Genomic DNA, 14881 nt, shown 5'->3' with positions numbered 1-14881 from the left:
CCCCCCCCCCCCCAAACATTTCCATGCCCGCAATTTTTCATCTTCTGATCACAGAGCAAAATCCCCCATCACAAGTTTCCTTCCAAATTGCAAGTACATCCCAGAACATCATGGCAGTTTTTTACTTTGATATCCAATTGCTATAAGTTCTAATAAGATTCAAATTAAAGTGCTGAAGTTTGAGATCAGCTCGTTATTACTTAAAAAATGAACATGGTACCATTTTTTTTACTTTATATGTCTCAGCTTATATTTCCTTAGGGTATAGAACTTGGCTGTGTGTTACTCTGGTATAATAAACAATCAACAGTTCCATAAGTACCAGAGTCCAGCTTGTCAGCTGATGCAAATTGACTTAAATCGAGCTAAGAAGACTGACACTAGCTGAGGAAACAGCTCTGTATATCTAATTATACACACAGCAAAAAAGTCACTAAGAGCTCTATCTCAGTTCAGCCTATTTTACGTAATTAACTGTACAATAAAATGTTCCATGATCAAATAGCTCAGTTTCTTTGAAGTACTCACTTTCCATTTCCTTCAATAAGCACATCTAAGGAGAAGTTCTTTTATAGGTCCATGAACACTTGAAATTGTCAGCACTAGAGGCTGCCATTTTCCATTTTGTGCCTAATCCCAGCTACTCTAGAGAAAAAAGCAAAATCTCCAGCTGGGTGCCGTGACTGCAGAATAAAACCCTTTAAATAGATAATGTTCATCAGTACAACTAGAGTCACGTCAGTTGTGATAGGGACCAAAGCAACGTTCTCCATTTCATTGTACACAGGCCAGACTAGTGCAAAGGCCAAAAAGCTCTCAGACATGAACGAAAGGGTCTGGATTTGAATCAGTGACCTGGAGGTGAAAGGCTTGCTAAGTAACCTCCCTGGCTTCGCTCTGCCTCTCTTCTTTAGTCCTCATTCTGAAAACAAAGATGCATTCATTTTAAGCTCTGTTCACTTTGGGAGGGGGGAAGAGAGTAATTAGCATGCCTCAGTTACATACATGGCTCATTTCTTAAACTCCTTGTCAATTCATTACTCCTATTTTTGACAAAGAAGCCTGGATTAAATCCCTAAGTAAATGGATCTATGTCACTTAGTCACTCAAATTTTAAAACACTCTGCCCTACTGCTACAGGAGCTTATGTGCTATTCCCGCAGACAAAATTTATTAAGTCCATTGCACCATTATTTTCTAATTTTAAATTCTCTACATATGTTAGTAAATTGCCCCCTAGAATCAAGGTATACAGAGTCTGAGAACTGATAAGTTAAAATAACTTCTCTTTGGTTATCTCTGCTTTATTTCTCCCTAGAAGCCTTTAAGCCATGCACAGCAGTCTCTGACAGAATGTGCTGGAATACAATAATATGTCAATTAACTACAGTCAACCAGCTGCTAATACTATTTGCACAAAATGTCTTCATTATTAATGGAAAGCGCTGTGGTGTGGCAACATGTTAGAAAACTAACTGAAAAAGAAATTATGACCCAGTTCTATGAATAATTACACTGCATTTCCTAACATTTTCCTATCACGTTAATTAGTACAGTTGTGGGTTGAAGTTCGCAGATCCAATTTGACCCCTTTTAGCAACAGCCCATGGAGGCCACCCAGCCAGCAAAACCCTATACTTGTCATATATTTTCATTTGATAAAGCTTTATATATTATACACCGTCAATGCCTTTACATTCACAGATGTTTTGATTAACCACTGAATACTTCTTCAGAACCACTTTCCAGAGCATTTAGAAGAAAATAATCTGGAAAAAAGGTAAAGCTTTAAATGACTGTGTATGGAATTACTCACATGGGTGCTAACTGATCTAGTTGAAAACTGGGATGTGGCAGCTCTGGAGACTACTATGAAATATAAAGCATTTTTGCTTGTACATCATTAGGTCAAACACAGCCTCAGCGACACGTGTCAAAGTGGAAACCAGCTGGGGCCGGGGCTGCTTTGTGGCCCGTGTGAAATGCACCAATTGTCTCCATCCAGTTCCAACGCGACACGCGTCACCATCACAAAAAATGCTCCAGGAGCTGGCACAAATTAACACCCCTTGTTGGCAGCCTCAGCGGTGGTGCCAAAGGCTGAAGGGGGTTTGTGATTGCTCTGTTCTTCCACTTACAGAAGTTGTCATTTCTAATAATGCTGACATCTCAACACATCCACAGTCCAACACCCTTCAACCCCTTCCCTCCTTGCATCCTGCCAGGCAGTGTCACTACCTTGGGTGACAAAGTCAGTAAATTAACAAAATAACTTTGATGGCACATATAGACTGTTCCTAAAGATACACTCCAATTACGTTCAAATCTCATTACTTTTCTAGACAAACGTAAGTTTGAGCAGTAATGCAGAGCATAATAAACAACAACGCATCATTAAAATGTAAGACTGCCGCGTTATAGTTCAGAGGGAGCAAATGGTTTGATAGCATTCATGTTCAATTTTGTTTTAAATAACAGCTGTCTGTGCTTCTCGGTGTCCCTGCAGGAGAAAAAAATCAAAGCTAACGCAAAAATAAAAATACCAATCCCCTCCTCCTTTCCGAAAGGAATTCTTCAACTATTCAGTCAATTCAAATCTAAAAATAACTGGAAAAAAAATACTTGGGAAGAAAAAAGAATGCCTTCCTAATTGCATATTAATTGCTATACTCAATTGTAACTTTCTTTTGCACTAGCGAGTAACATCATTTGTGCCATTATAAGGCTCTCGAGGATCCTGCCAACAGAGAATGTGCATGTCAAATAATTGATTCAACCTGCCACTTCCCACAGGGTCAATAAGGAGCAGCTGGACTCGAAATCCCTACCTACAAACAACAGCTGCAACACACAAGATAGACCCAGAGCAGAGGTACAGGCTTTGTTTCCTCTCTCCTGATCCAAAGTGCTTAGTTAAGTGCCTAGGCAATAGAGCAGAATATAAAGAGACAAGTCCACCGCTCACGCAGGGGGCAGAACAAGGATAACTGAAAGGAAAAAACTGCAAAGAGAAAGAAGGTACAAACGAGGGGAGAGCAAGATGTACTGAACCTTCTGGATCCCTCTATCAGGAGTTCATTTTTATGCTATGCAACTGGCTCTGGATGTGTAGGACATCCAAAATCAACTTCTTCCACCAGCAAGCTTCAGAAAACCCAGTAGCTAATGATGCACTTTCAAGGTTTATTGCAGCTTTCCCTTTCAACTAGGCTATCTGGGAACTAAGAAGCCAGATCAAATAGCTTCTCAGTACTTCAGTCCTGAAGTTCCCACAATACTCTAGGTAAAAGACAGTATCAGCCTACCTTGCTCCTGCAGTTTACTTCCAGTCCTGACCAAAGGCAAAAAACCCCATTCACACTCCTCATGGCTGTCCATGGCTCAACATCTGACCTCGTTTGCCAGACCTTAGCTTATTGGACCACAACAGGAGCCCTTTTGCCCACATACAAAACATAGAAGGTGACCATAAATTGCCAGTAAAGACAGGGTACTGACCATTTACGTGGAAATCCCAGTTCACTGAACAATCTGGCATTGAAGCAATACTTATACTTGTTATTACCTACCTGTAAAGAATTCTTTATTCTCTTAAGAGTCTCCGAAAAATCTTACAGTTACTTATTTCCCTCTCAGCTTCTGCTATTTGGAGGCATCATACAAGCTAGATTTATTTTTGTAATACCATGGCTATAAATTGCATGTGATGGGATTGTCCCTCAAATACATCTCTGTCTCAAAGTGAGCCTTGCAGAATCTGAAACACCATGCTCACAACAACACAAGCGCTAGTAAATATCCAACTACATTTTCTGTAAATACTTGTACTTTCAACACGGGAGCGAATTCCACCTTTTCATCTATCTTCTGTAACGAACACTGCCATCATTAAAGATACTAAATGCCTGTCCTTCCTCGGTAGCAACTATGATGCAAAAATTATCTCTCTGCTAAAACTAAGATCTTTGAGGACTAGTGTTGGTCTATAGAAGCTTGCCCTCTGGATTTACGCTCAGAGCTCTGCATTACAAGTATCTTCGATCATCTGTGATACTGCAGTTTCTTGTACGTGCAACTCCACCTTGTTAATAGGAGCTTCAGTACCAACAGCATGCCAGGCACTTTCCAAATCCTCATGAGGACTCAGACCCCATCCTGAGGGGCATACACACATAAGTAACCTGTAGTTATAATGAGATTTTATTCTCATATGATATGCCCGATAAAAATCACACGGGAAAAAACATGCCTGGGGTATTCTACTAATATAAGTATGTATATTAGCTAGATATTGCACTTATGCTATACAAAGCTGTGTCAATGTTCGCATAATCCCACAAAAATCAAGGGCAGTTGTGCCTCAACTGTCTGAAGGGAAATATATTTGCTTCGTAAATATTAATGAACTTAATATGGTGTCTGTCGGGAGAGATTTTAACAGGGAACACAGCGCAGTGAGGCAACAGTCAGTAGGACTAAAGCATGTAATTTCTATTGTGCCTTCTGAAATATTTCCCTATCATGAGGTTATTGTCACACAGATCATATATTACTAGCATGCAGTCCCGAAGGAAAATGTTTGTTTAAATGTCCACAGGGAGGAGGTTATCATCTGACAGGTATCAAGATTAAATTCAGGGGAGCCAAAGTGTTAAGTGTCAAGTTTCTTTCATATTAGGGCAAGGCTTGTGCATTCACTTCAAAACAGTAAGCAGCAGTGCAAGTTCAAAGACTTTTTCTACACATGGAAAAGACATTTGAAAGACACTCTTGCAAAACAAGGTGAAAGTAAAAGAATTAATGAAATTAATCAAATATACTGTATTTTAGCAATAAAATAATAGTTACACATTAATGTCTCAACTAAAGAATAAGACTATAAATATGCAAATAGACTAAGGCTTTTTAACCTTTTGGCTTACAAGACCCAAAGGGACTTTAAATGAAAGGTGAAATTTCCAGCAGAAGAGGATGAAAGTCACATATAAAACCTTTTCCCACAACCTGAGAACATGTTTGAGGCTTAAACACACAGTCCCTTGTAAGTGTGGGGAAAAGCTGGATGGAACAAGCCAGAAAAGAATGCAGAACCTGAAAAATCCCTTCCTTGCACCTCATGAAACCCAGGACATTTGGAAATGGGCTCAGGAAAGGCCCTCATTCCTTGCAAGGGGGAGAAATCAGAAAGACACCATCTATCCCCCTGAACTTATTGTGCATTGATCACACGGATGAACATGTAGCTGCTGGTTCTTAGGACTTTATTTCAGACTGCAGTACTAAAGAGTACGACGGTGTATTAGCATGTGGCATTTTTAGTCGAAATAGTAAGGACAAGACAAATACAGTGGTTCAGAAGAGTTCAACACTCCTGGTTCAGAAAAATGACAAATTCAGTTCTGGTAATATTAAAATCAGCTCCTGAATCAGGATGAAGACAGATAGAAAAGCAGAGAGATATGGGCAACTCCAGACTGGTTATTTACAAGGCACAACTGCAAGTCAAATCTGTGCTCTGTGCCATGATGTCTTTCATTTCAACTGTAAAATTATACTGCTCTTAAACCTACTTAATTCTGTTTTAACTCTCAGCCAGCATTTATCATCTTAACCACTGATTGTTTTCCAGTTATTTTACTAGTCCCAAAGTACACTCATCCTTTATAAAAAAAAACCAAAACAAACAACAAACTTCAATAAATGAATCCAATTTAGATGTAGTAGCTGTAAACAGCCTACGCTTGTAAAAATTAAACTTCGCTCCATTATCTCATGAGAGATCAGGTTAGAAGCAAGGTGAGAACCTGAACAAGTCTTTTCGTAGTGTTTGTTCAAAAACTCTTCTCGGGTAGCACTCTTTATGCCTACGGAAGTCAAGAATTTCATAGTTCACTGAATTTATTCTCCATTTTTTCATTAATCCCAAATTAATGAAAGAATCACATAATCTGTCCTGAAGTCTAAGTAGGAAGACAATACACACCCTTAAACTGTGCTCACATCTGAATTTAAGCAAGTTCTTCTGTATTAATTATCAGGTATTTTATCTTGGAAGCCTGCCAGTCATTCCCACGTTTCTACAGGTTCTTACTGTCAATGCTCCCCACATCCACAGTGCTCTTCCTATCTCTTCTCTCATTTTATATATAATAGTCAGAGCCATTTTTCACCTTCCCAGGAATACAGTATGATACAGAAGCTATGAAGTATGTGGCCAATATCATCTAACCTATTAAATGTCAGAATCATATATCTCAAACTATATGTCAAGATGCTGTACTCCAGCAGCAATAAACTCATTTTGTTCCTCAGAGGGAATGCACTCTGGCTATAAGAATCTGTGCAGGTTTCCTTCTGTATAGATTTGATTGTGACCTACTGTTGATGGCTAACAGGCTTGGAGATGATGGTAGGAGCTGGCCAGAAAAAAATTTCAGATGAGAAGACAGAATAAAACTTAGCGAAATATTCCCTCTGTAGTTAGCTAGCTTGTACCAGTTTGGTCCCTTGTAGGGTATTGTTTCCAGCTTTGGGCACCTCAATATGAGAGAGATATGCAGGTGCTGGAGCGAGTGCAGAGGAGGGCAACGAAGCTGGTGAAGGGCCTAGAGAATAAATCCTGTGAGGAGCGATTGAAGGAGCTGGGACTGCTCAGTTTGCGAAGGCAGCTGAGGGGAGACCTCATCACTCTCTACAGCTACCTGAAAGGACATTGTAGAGAGGTTGGTGCTGGTCTCTTCTCACAGGTAATTAGTGACAGAACCAGAGGGAATGGCTTTAAACTGCAACAGGGGAGGTTCAGATGGACATTAGGAAAAAAATTTCAAAGAGTGGTCAGACAGTGGAATAGGCTGCCCGTGGAGGTGGTGAAGTCACCATCCCTGAATGTGTTTAAGGGTTGTCTGGATGAGATGTTGGGGAATATGGTGTAGGGGAGAACTTTGTAGAGGAGGGCTGGTGGTTGGACTCGATTCCAAGGGTCTTTTCCAACCTGAATGGTTCTGTGTGATTCTGTGATCCGATGCTTGCTCCAGTATGAGGCTCACCTAGTGTATTTTTATATTTTATTATTATTTCACCCTCACATGCCATGCTGGCCATTCTGCTTTGCAGAAAATTGCAGGCAACAGAACTGAATTTAAATCAAACAGAAGCAGCAGCTTTCCAGAAGCAAAACAGCTACGTGAGTTTATTGGAAACGGAACACCAAAAAGCAGACATCGTACGCTCTGCAGGATGCCAGGAAAATGCCAGCAAAACAAAGCATGTGCTCTTGGCTCGTGCAGAAGGGCCACTGCCCATGCCAGCACAGCGGCTTCCCTCGGCACAGCGCTGTGCGCCGCGGCCCCGCAGCCAGCGCGGCCGTCAGCTGGTGCCTGTCTGCCCCGGCCACCCCAGCTTCCAGCACACGTCGGGCTGCACAGCTAAAGCACCTCTGGGGCATTTGGAGAGACCCAAGACACACAGACAGACGGTTCTCGTCTGCAAAGATGGATGGACACGTCTCCTGAGAGTCGGTTCAGAGAACTGCAAACCCTGCAGCTGAGTGAAAGCCCCGAATCAAAGCCAACCTTGGCAGACTGCGGCTGCGGAACAGGAGCCTGGGCGCTGGGCTCCTTGCCAAAGTGACCCCGCCCTGCTTTCTGCCAGCACCCTGATGAGGCCTGGGTGCCTGACTGGCATCAGGGACAGATTTCAGCTGGCCACCTGGTTTATCTGCTGCTGGCAACTGCCTGGCCATACCCATCCTCTGCAGACAGCTTCCACTGCGGGTCTCCCAAAACTCTGCCTTTGTGATGAGAGCCTCTTTGCAAGCCTCCACAGAGCAAAAGGCAAACCTCCTCCTGCCTCTCACCCCATCTCAGCTCAAATCCTGTCAAGATCCAGCTGTAATCCACAGATACAGTTCAGTCAGACATGAGAGGATAGCAAAACATAAATCACAACAGATTTATTAATATGAAGAGCTCATAAGCAAAACAAAGACTGTAACTGCAATTTCTCTGTTATTCGCAAAGTATTGTATCCATGTATCTCACTAGAGCTACATGGATTGCTATTCCTCATTGCTTCATCTATTTATTCCTACATACCCATGGCGTGAGGAGCACAAGCCAATTTAAAGAAAAGAGTGTCCAGATGGGTAACAACAATAACTGAATTTTTCCAAAATGAAAGCTGGATCTCTTCCGCATTGTGCTGGTTTGACAAGCCAGTTGAAATTTTTGGGATTTCTGTCTGAAAGCCAGTACTGAAATAAAGGGATGTTATCATCATCTTTTTTGTCATGCAAGAAGTAACGGGAAAGAAAACAATGTAACATTGTTTCTATTTATTTTTTAAGGTCTTTTCACACAGCTCACTACAGTACCCAGGCCCCTCTAAATGTACAGGAATCAAGAGGAAAGTATCAAAGAAACATGACAAAATCTCAATCCTGAACAAGTGACAATTCTGTTAATTTAGCTACATGCATGTAGAATTTTCGAGCTATTCAGGTCCCTGTTATCGTAACTGCCATTAAATTGTAAGGATGAAAGAATAAATGCTTTGACCAATTTCAATTACTAGATAGTTAACTACTGTAAACACAAAAGAACCCATGCAGAGACCTATCTTGTATTAGTGACACTCATTAGCTGTAATGGAGTTACAGGAATCATTATTTATGCAGTACGCTAAGCGTATATAAACCTTTACAAAGAAGTATTCATTGAAAACATCTACACTATGCCTGGAAGTGGGCTTCCTTGATCCTCAACAAATTTAAGGGGGAAGGGGTGACAGCAAGCCACGTTTCCAACTGCCCCCCCCCCAATTTTTATTTGGGTCACAAGTGAGTAACACGCAACACTCAGAGCAATCACAAGCTCTAACATTTCTTTCCAAGATGCTTTCCTGCGTTTCTCTCAATAGCTGTATCAAAAATAACAAAAGCTTTTTAAGTTTAATAAATAAAGTATCATGTGTAATGAATACAGGCTTTTCTGCTTGGCTTTATCAGCCTTCTACCTAAATAGCAGTCTGAAGAATATATAAGAAAGCACCGCTGCCTTGGCAGCTTACTTATCATTTCAGAAAATGACTTGTCTGTTGGGATGATAGTTAGGTTTGGGCTTTGGGGACAGCACTGAATCTCTTTGAGCCCAGTGAGAGAGCAGCTACACAGAGCAAGTAAATCATTTTAATTTTGTACAAGTTGAAAAGCATTTTTTCCTCAACTTCAGCTAGATGACAGTGGCATGATGGCTGATTTTCATTTCAATCAGAGCAGCATATGATTACCACCTAATTAGAATGTAGAAATAGAAAGGAGATCATTTTTTAACCTACCCAAGAGAATGGTGCTGGGGGAGGGGAGGAGATTATGTTAATCAAATGATACTGGCATATAAGAGCTACCAAAATAGCCGCCTGAATTTTTATCGGCACCCTTACTGTCCTTGAGGATCTGTCAGTGGCTTCAATCGAAACCTGTATTTTCAGAGCTTTGTTTCTGAGTAATAAATATACTTTAAAATAAATACATGTCACTGCAGGCCCAAGCGTGTCATAAAAGATATCAACCTTAGGCATAAATACATATATTATTTTCAAAATTATGCATAGTTTTGTTGACTACTGTCCTGGTTTTGTCCGGGATAGAGCAGTCCACAGAAATACTGAAATTGGGTTGCCCTGATGTTTTTATGAGCTCGGGAGGTAAAAGCAACTTTTTGTTAGCTGCCTGACCTCATTTTGAAGGGAGAGACGTGAAAAGTGTTCCTACCCTGCTGTCTTACACCTGCTAGGTATATGCCTACGTAACATAACGTGGCACAGCACCCAGATGGATACTATGGGGTGCGCCATTCGTACCTGCTGAGAGCTGTACATGACACAAAACTGTGATCGTGTTAGTTTACCCTAAAATAAAGCTCTAGTGCTTTTAAAAAGCTCACGGAGGCAGACCTGCACTTCCCTGCCTTGTGCGATAGAGAACAGCGGCAACTCTCTTTGCTCTGTCCTGCCAGGCAGTGGCTGTCCAGCAGGACGTTTACCTCCCTCCACACTAGGCTTAGTACCTAGCACCATTTTGAGGTGGTCAGAATATCCTGTCTGGCACACAGATTTCCCTCTGGAGGCCAACAGATCTCCTGCAGACCCTGTGCTGCATCTGCCAGCCCATGCAATGGTCCTGTCCTCCCTCAGGCACCTAAGAACAGCGCTCTTTTTATGTCAGCAATCGTAACTTTGAGCCAAGGTGCCTCAAGCAGGCTTAGGCCTGGGTGGCCAACATACAGCGTAGCTGGTTCAAGTTCTGCTGGACCTCTCAGCTCCATCTTATCCTCGAGGAAGCTGCTCCCTCACCGCCCTCCTCCAGCCTTTCCCAACTAGGAGACAGCTGCTCACCACAGCTTCAGAGTGATGAGTTCCATGAGGACAAGGAAAACAGCGTAATCCCTGAAGCTCTGCTTTCTCATCACAGATCTTCCCTTCCCCGAATTCCAACATACTCTCCCCATCCTTAGAAACTCAATCGTTCATGCAGCTTTTATCAGCAGGATAAAAGTGCCTCCAGTCCCATCCACGGTCCCCACTGCAGCATCTCCTCAGCTCTCCCTGCTGTGTTACACTCACAGCTCCCGCCGGTGAGGACAGGGCAACCCAACCCCTGCATGCCACCAAGGCACAAGTGTGTACGGGAATCCATGCACAGGAAAGGTAATTCTACTTTAACTATCTCAGTAGTGCAAAATATCACCATGATTTGGGCGAAGCACAGCACAAAATGAAGCACAGGTGCAGAGCACCCACACTGTGGTGTGCCTGACTGGACAAACCAGGTGTTTCCTCCTGAAAACGTTTCTCAGGAGGCATGTAGCAAGTGTGATCCTGCTCCCCCCTGCCCTGAAAACAGAGTTCCACTAATTACAACTGTACCAAGATTTTGCTCATCCTGTTTTGCTGAAAATGTACAACTTTTTTTTTTTTTTTTTTTTTTGATAATGCATAACTACTTGCTATAACACAGACCTAAATCTCATGCACTTCAGGCAAAATAAGAACAACTCTCTCTTCAGTAGTGATTCTAATGAAAAGGAATCTGGAATGTGTTGATTTATTTTCCATTTATGTGCTTTTTAATCCGCATCAGTTATTTCAATGGAACATATATTGCAATTGCACCTTCCTGGTTGTTGTTCTACTGCGGTGCGTAATAAATGTTGTGAAATATTGTGCAAGAGAAAGAACAATACTTTGAACTAAATGTGCTGTTAAATTAAAGTCTGTTCTTGAGCAGTGAAAAAGTCCTGAGACTTTTCATGTCAGTGACATAAGGTAAGGCATACACTGAGCATTTTTTATTTTTCACTCTTTTGAGAAACATAGCATGGTATTGAAGTAAAAGCAAATAATTTCTAACATTGCAAATGTTTGAAGAAGCTTGCCACAAAAAACCCAAACATAACCCTCTACCTGCTGCCCCCCCAAATGTATGGGGTCCAGTATTTAAAGGTGCCACAATTCTGTTGTGATACCATTATGGGAAATTGGGTGGCAGTATCTCAAACCTTGCCAAATTATCCCAGAAAGAAGCATTCTGAACTGTTCAAAGAGCTTAATGTGCATTTTTAAATGAATGCCAGTGTATAATTTCCTAAAGGATGGGATCCAATTCTATTTTGTGCTCTGAAGAATTCTATTAAACCTCTAGAGCACTTTGTGAAATGTGAAAATGCAGTTTGCTAAAGAGATAGCCTAGGTGGTCTGCAGTAAATTAACCGGTACTGCTGACTGTGGCCATTCTTGTGAGTTTGCTCCAAGGGATTTCTACACTTACAGTATAACACCATTTACCAGCTTCTAAACTAGATTTGCCCTCCGGCTGCAAGTCAGCAGACCTTGGTGTAAAACATGGCCAGAAATTAGTTTGACTAAGACCTGCATTTCAAGACCAGAACAGCGCTGCACGTTATGTTCAACTAAGTCCAAACCATTACTTCAATACTGCTGTTTTCCCTAGTGGACTTTATGTAGTTAAGCTTTAGGCTTCTAGACTATGATGGCTGCTGCCCTGCCTAGCTGGTGTTCCATGTTGAGTAAATTACAATAGATTTCTCTCTGTGTTGCTTTGTAACAATTAACCTCAGAAAGGAGCTAACTCCATTTGCATGGTAATGAGACATTCATCTGAGCGACATTGGAGTTAAGCATGCTAATAAGTTTTTATGCAAACACCTGAGGGGTCAAGCACAACCATGGACTTGGGTAAGAAAACCTTTTATTAAATGCAAATCACTTTTCTTGTAAATACTATGACAGAGAACTTCGTAGGACTCTAACACAGCTTGCAAGAATGGAGTCTTTAGGTTATATTTTCAGGCCCCCAGGCGAAGGAATATAGTCACTGATTTATTTATATTTTCAATTAATATCAGTGTGGATAAAATCTTCATTATAGCATCAAAGGAGAAAAGTACTACAGGAAGGTAGAGAGGAGAAAACAACAATATTGTCTTATCTTTCACAAATTTGTCACAGTTTCTGGGGATGCGGGAAGGCAGATAAAACACTGCTGCTGTAGAGCACAGCAAAAGATTTACAAACTTGTCAGGTTTCCATCTTCTTCACTTGTCTGTTTTTGCAAAGCGTACTGTTGTGTGGGCAAATTTCCTAGTGAGCAGGCTATCACTTTTGTCTCTATCTTGCACTAAATCTTTGTGAATTCGTTCAATCAATTCACATTTTACACTCAGAGAGTTTGAGATCTTGGCTGGGACAACCAGTACCAAACATTGGATAACTGTCTGCCAGACATCTTTGGTACTAAAGGAGCCCACCCTTCTGAAAGGCACAGCAGATTGCACAAGAAGGAACAAAGGGAAGAAGCTGACTTTGATTCATTAAACTCTGGCAGGTGCAGGAGGCCTCTCTTGTTCAGGAGAGGCTGTTAGTGAGACACACCGACTCACTTTGGCAGTGCGGTGAGTGTCAGGGGAGCAGCTCTGGTTAGCGGTAACAGGAGTGAAACATGGGCAGCCTTCTGAAAAGCTGGCCTCGTGGCAAACTGTTAGAGGTTTTAGTCCTGGACTATAACAGGTGAATTTAAATATCCAGTGGGTGTAGCAGGAGTTGCTCTACCTTTATGATGGAAGTTTATAGAAAGGACAATATCGTAGTTATCTGCAGTAAGAGAAGACTACATTGTTAAGATACATAAAGTCCCTTTCATTTCCATTGCTGTATGATGAGCTACTTTTAGGGAAAGTTTGGGTGATGTATAATTATACTACTACTCAAAACCCCAAATCTAGCGAGTAAGTGTACACAGTATAAGATGGATCACCTTGCCACCTGGCACAGAGCTATATCAGTTCATTTAAACCAGATGAACTATGCTCACCTTGCCATAGTCACTGAACAACAGCAGCCCAACAACTGTATGCTTCTCAAAGATCCCTTTCACTGCATAAGTTACTGCACCTTCAATATAATTGTTAAGTATTTCTATATTGCTGCTGACCGATTTATGACATGTAAAACATGCTAGTATGCCACAGTCTAAAATTCAAGCTAGTAGATTGCAGAAAAAACATACAAAGGGGGAAAGCTTTATATAAGAAAGTACAAAGCTATGGATAACTGGACCCCCAAAACCTAACTTGACTGAACTGTAGCACTCCACTTCCTTTGAAAACTAACAAAAGCTCTTACAGATTAGCTCTTAATTGTCATATTCACTGATAGGTAATAACTGCATCAAATGCTTCACATGTACGTCTTAAAGTGCAACAAATGGTATGAGACCTCAACTTGGTGAGTCTGGGATTTGGGGTGTTCCGAGACATTTAATACAACACTTATTAGCTATACTATTCCAAACTCAAAAACCAGCTGAGATGTAACCACGGTAGGATAATTTTTTACAATTGTTTTGTAGTCAGGACAGCCTGGGCTTCTTGTACTGTTCAAACATTGTAAACTTATTTAGAAAGAATTCAGATTAAATTGGAGCTTGTGGGGAGCAAGATAGGAGGTTTAGAGCTAGGCAGCCAAGAAGGCCAAGACTTAGAGGGGAGTTTGTTACAGAGAGTGAGAAAGGAGGAACTATGCATGTTCAGTGCTTATTTATACTAATCTGCATGGACCATAAATACAGCGACATTTTGCAAACACGGGTCAAAACACATAAAAAATTATTATAACTCAGATAAGAGTCTTGAACACATATGACAAACACTGTCACTTCAATTGCTATTTGCTGTGAACCCCAAATCTTCTTCCAAAACAGACCTGGAGCTTTCTGAGGACAAGGGGAGGAACTCACTTGAAGTGTGTGGAGAGGACCAGAAAAATGTGGAATACACACACTAACTAAAATCAGAGGGAAAGATGACACTCAGGGCATACAAATTTCCAAGCCAGAAGCTGAAAACAGGAGAAAAAAGGGAAGACTCAAAGTGTATTGAAAATGAAAGTTGTCTTATAGCTGAGGAGCCAGGACTGAACCATAGAACAAAATATTTAGTGTACCTTTATGTTTGAAAACCTCTACTTACCATTCAAATCTCAACACAGTATTTCCTTTTAATTCAAAGTTGGTAAAAACCAAAATAAACCACATAAAACTGCTAAATTCATACCCTCACATATCAGATTCTCGTTGAGAAAAAGGCCTCCTGGATATATTGGTAGAGGAAAAATACTACTAATTATGTCCCTGTATCCAGTGCTTCTCCACTGGATGCTTTGTTAAATATTTTCAGGCAAAAATACTGAACAACTCTAGCTGTCTAAAATCTGTTGGCTGTCATCATGAGGAAACAGGTATATCTTCAGTTTTAGAAATCATGATTATTTTATTTGTTCTGTCACTTCTTTGTTGCATTTCTCCAAT

General features: G+C 41.1%; 1 protein-coding gene across 5 annotated transcripts in view; it reads right to left on the bottom strand.

Moving 5' to 3' along the window:
• Positions 1 to 14881, bottom strand: part of MACROD2 (MACRO domain containing 2) — an 887639-nt gene that overhangs the window by 250071 nt on the left and 622687 nt on the right. The gene's annotated exons all lie outside the window — the stretch shown is intronic.

Source organism: Athene cunicularia, assembly GCF_003259725.1.
Source record: "Athene cunicularia isolate RWA chromosome 3 unlocalized genomic scaffold, athCun1 chr3_part1, whole genome shotgun sequence".
Classification (NCBI taxonomy): Eukaryota; Metazoa; Chordata; class Aves; order Strigiformes; family Strigidae; genus Athene; species Athene cunicularia.
The sequence above is the reverse complement of the archived record's forward strand: the minus strand, read 5'-3'. Positions and strand labels throughout refer to the sequence as shown.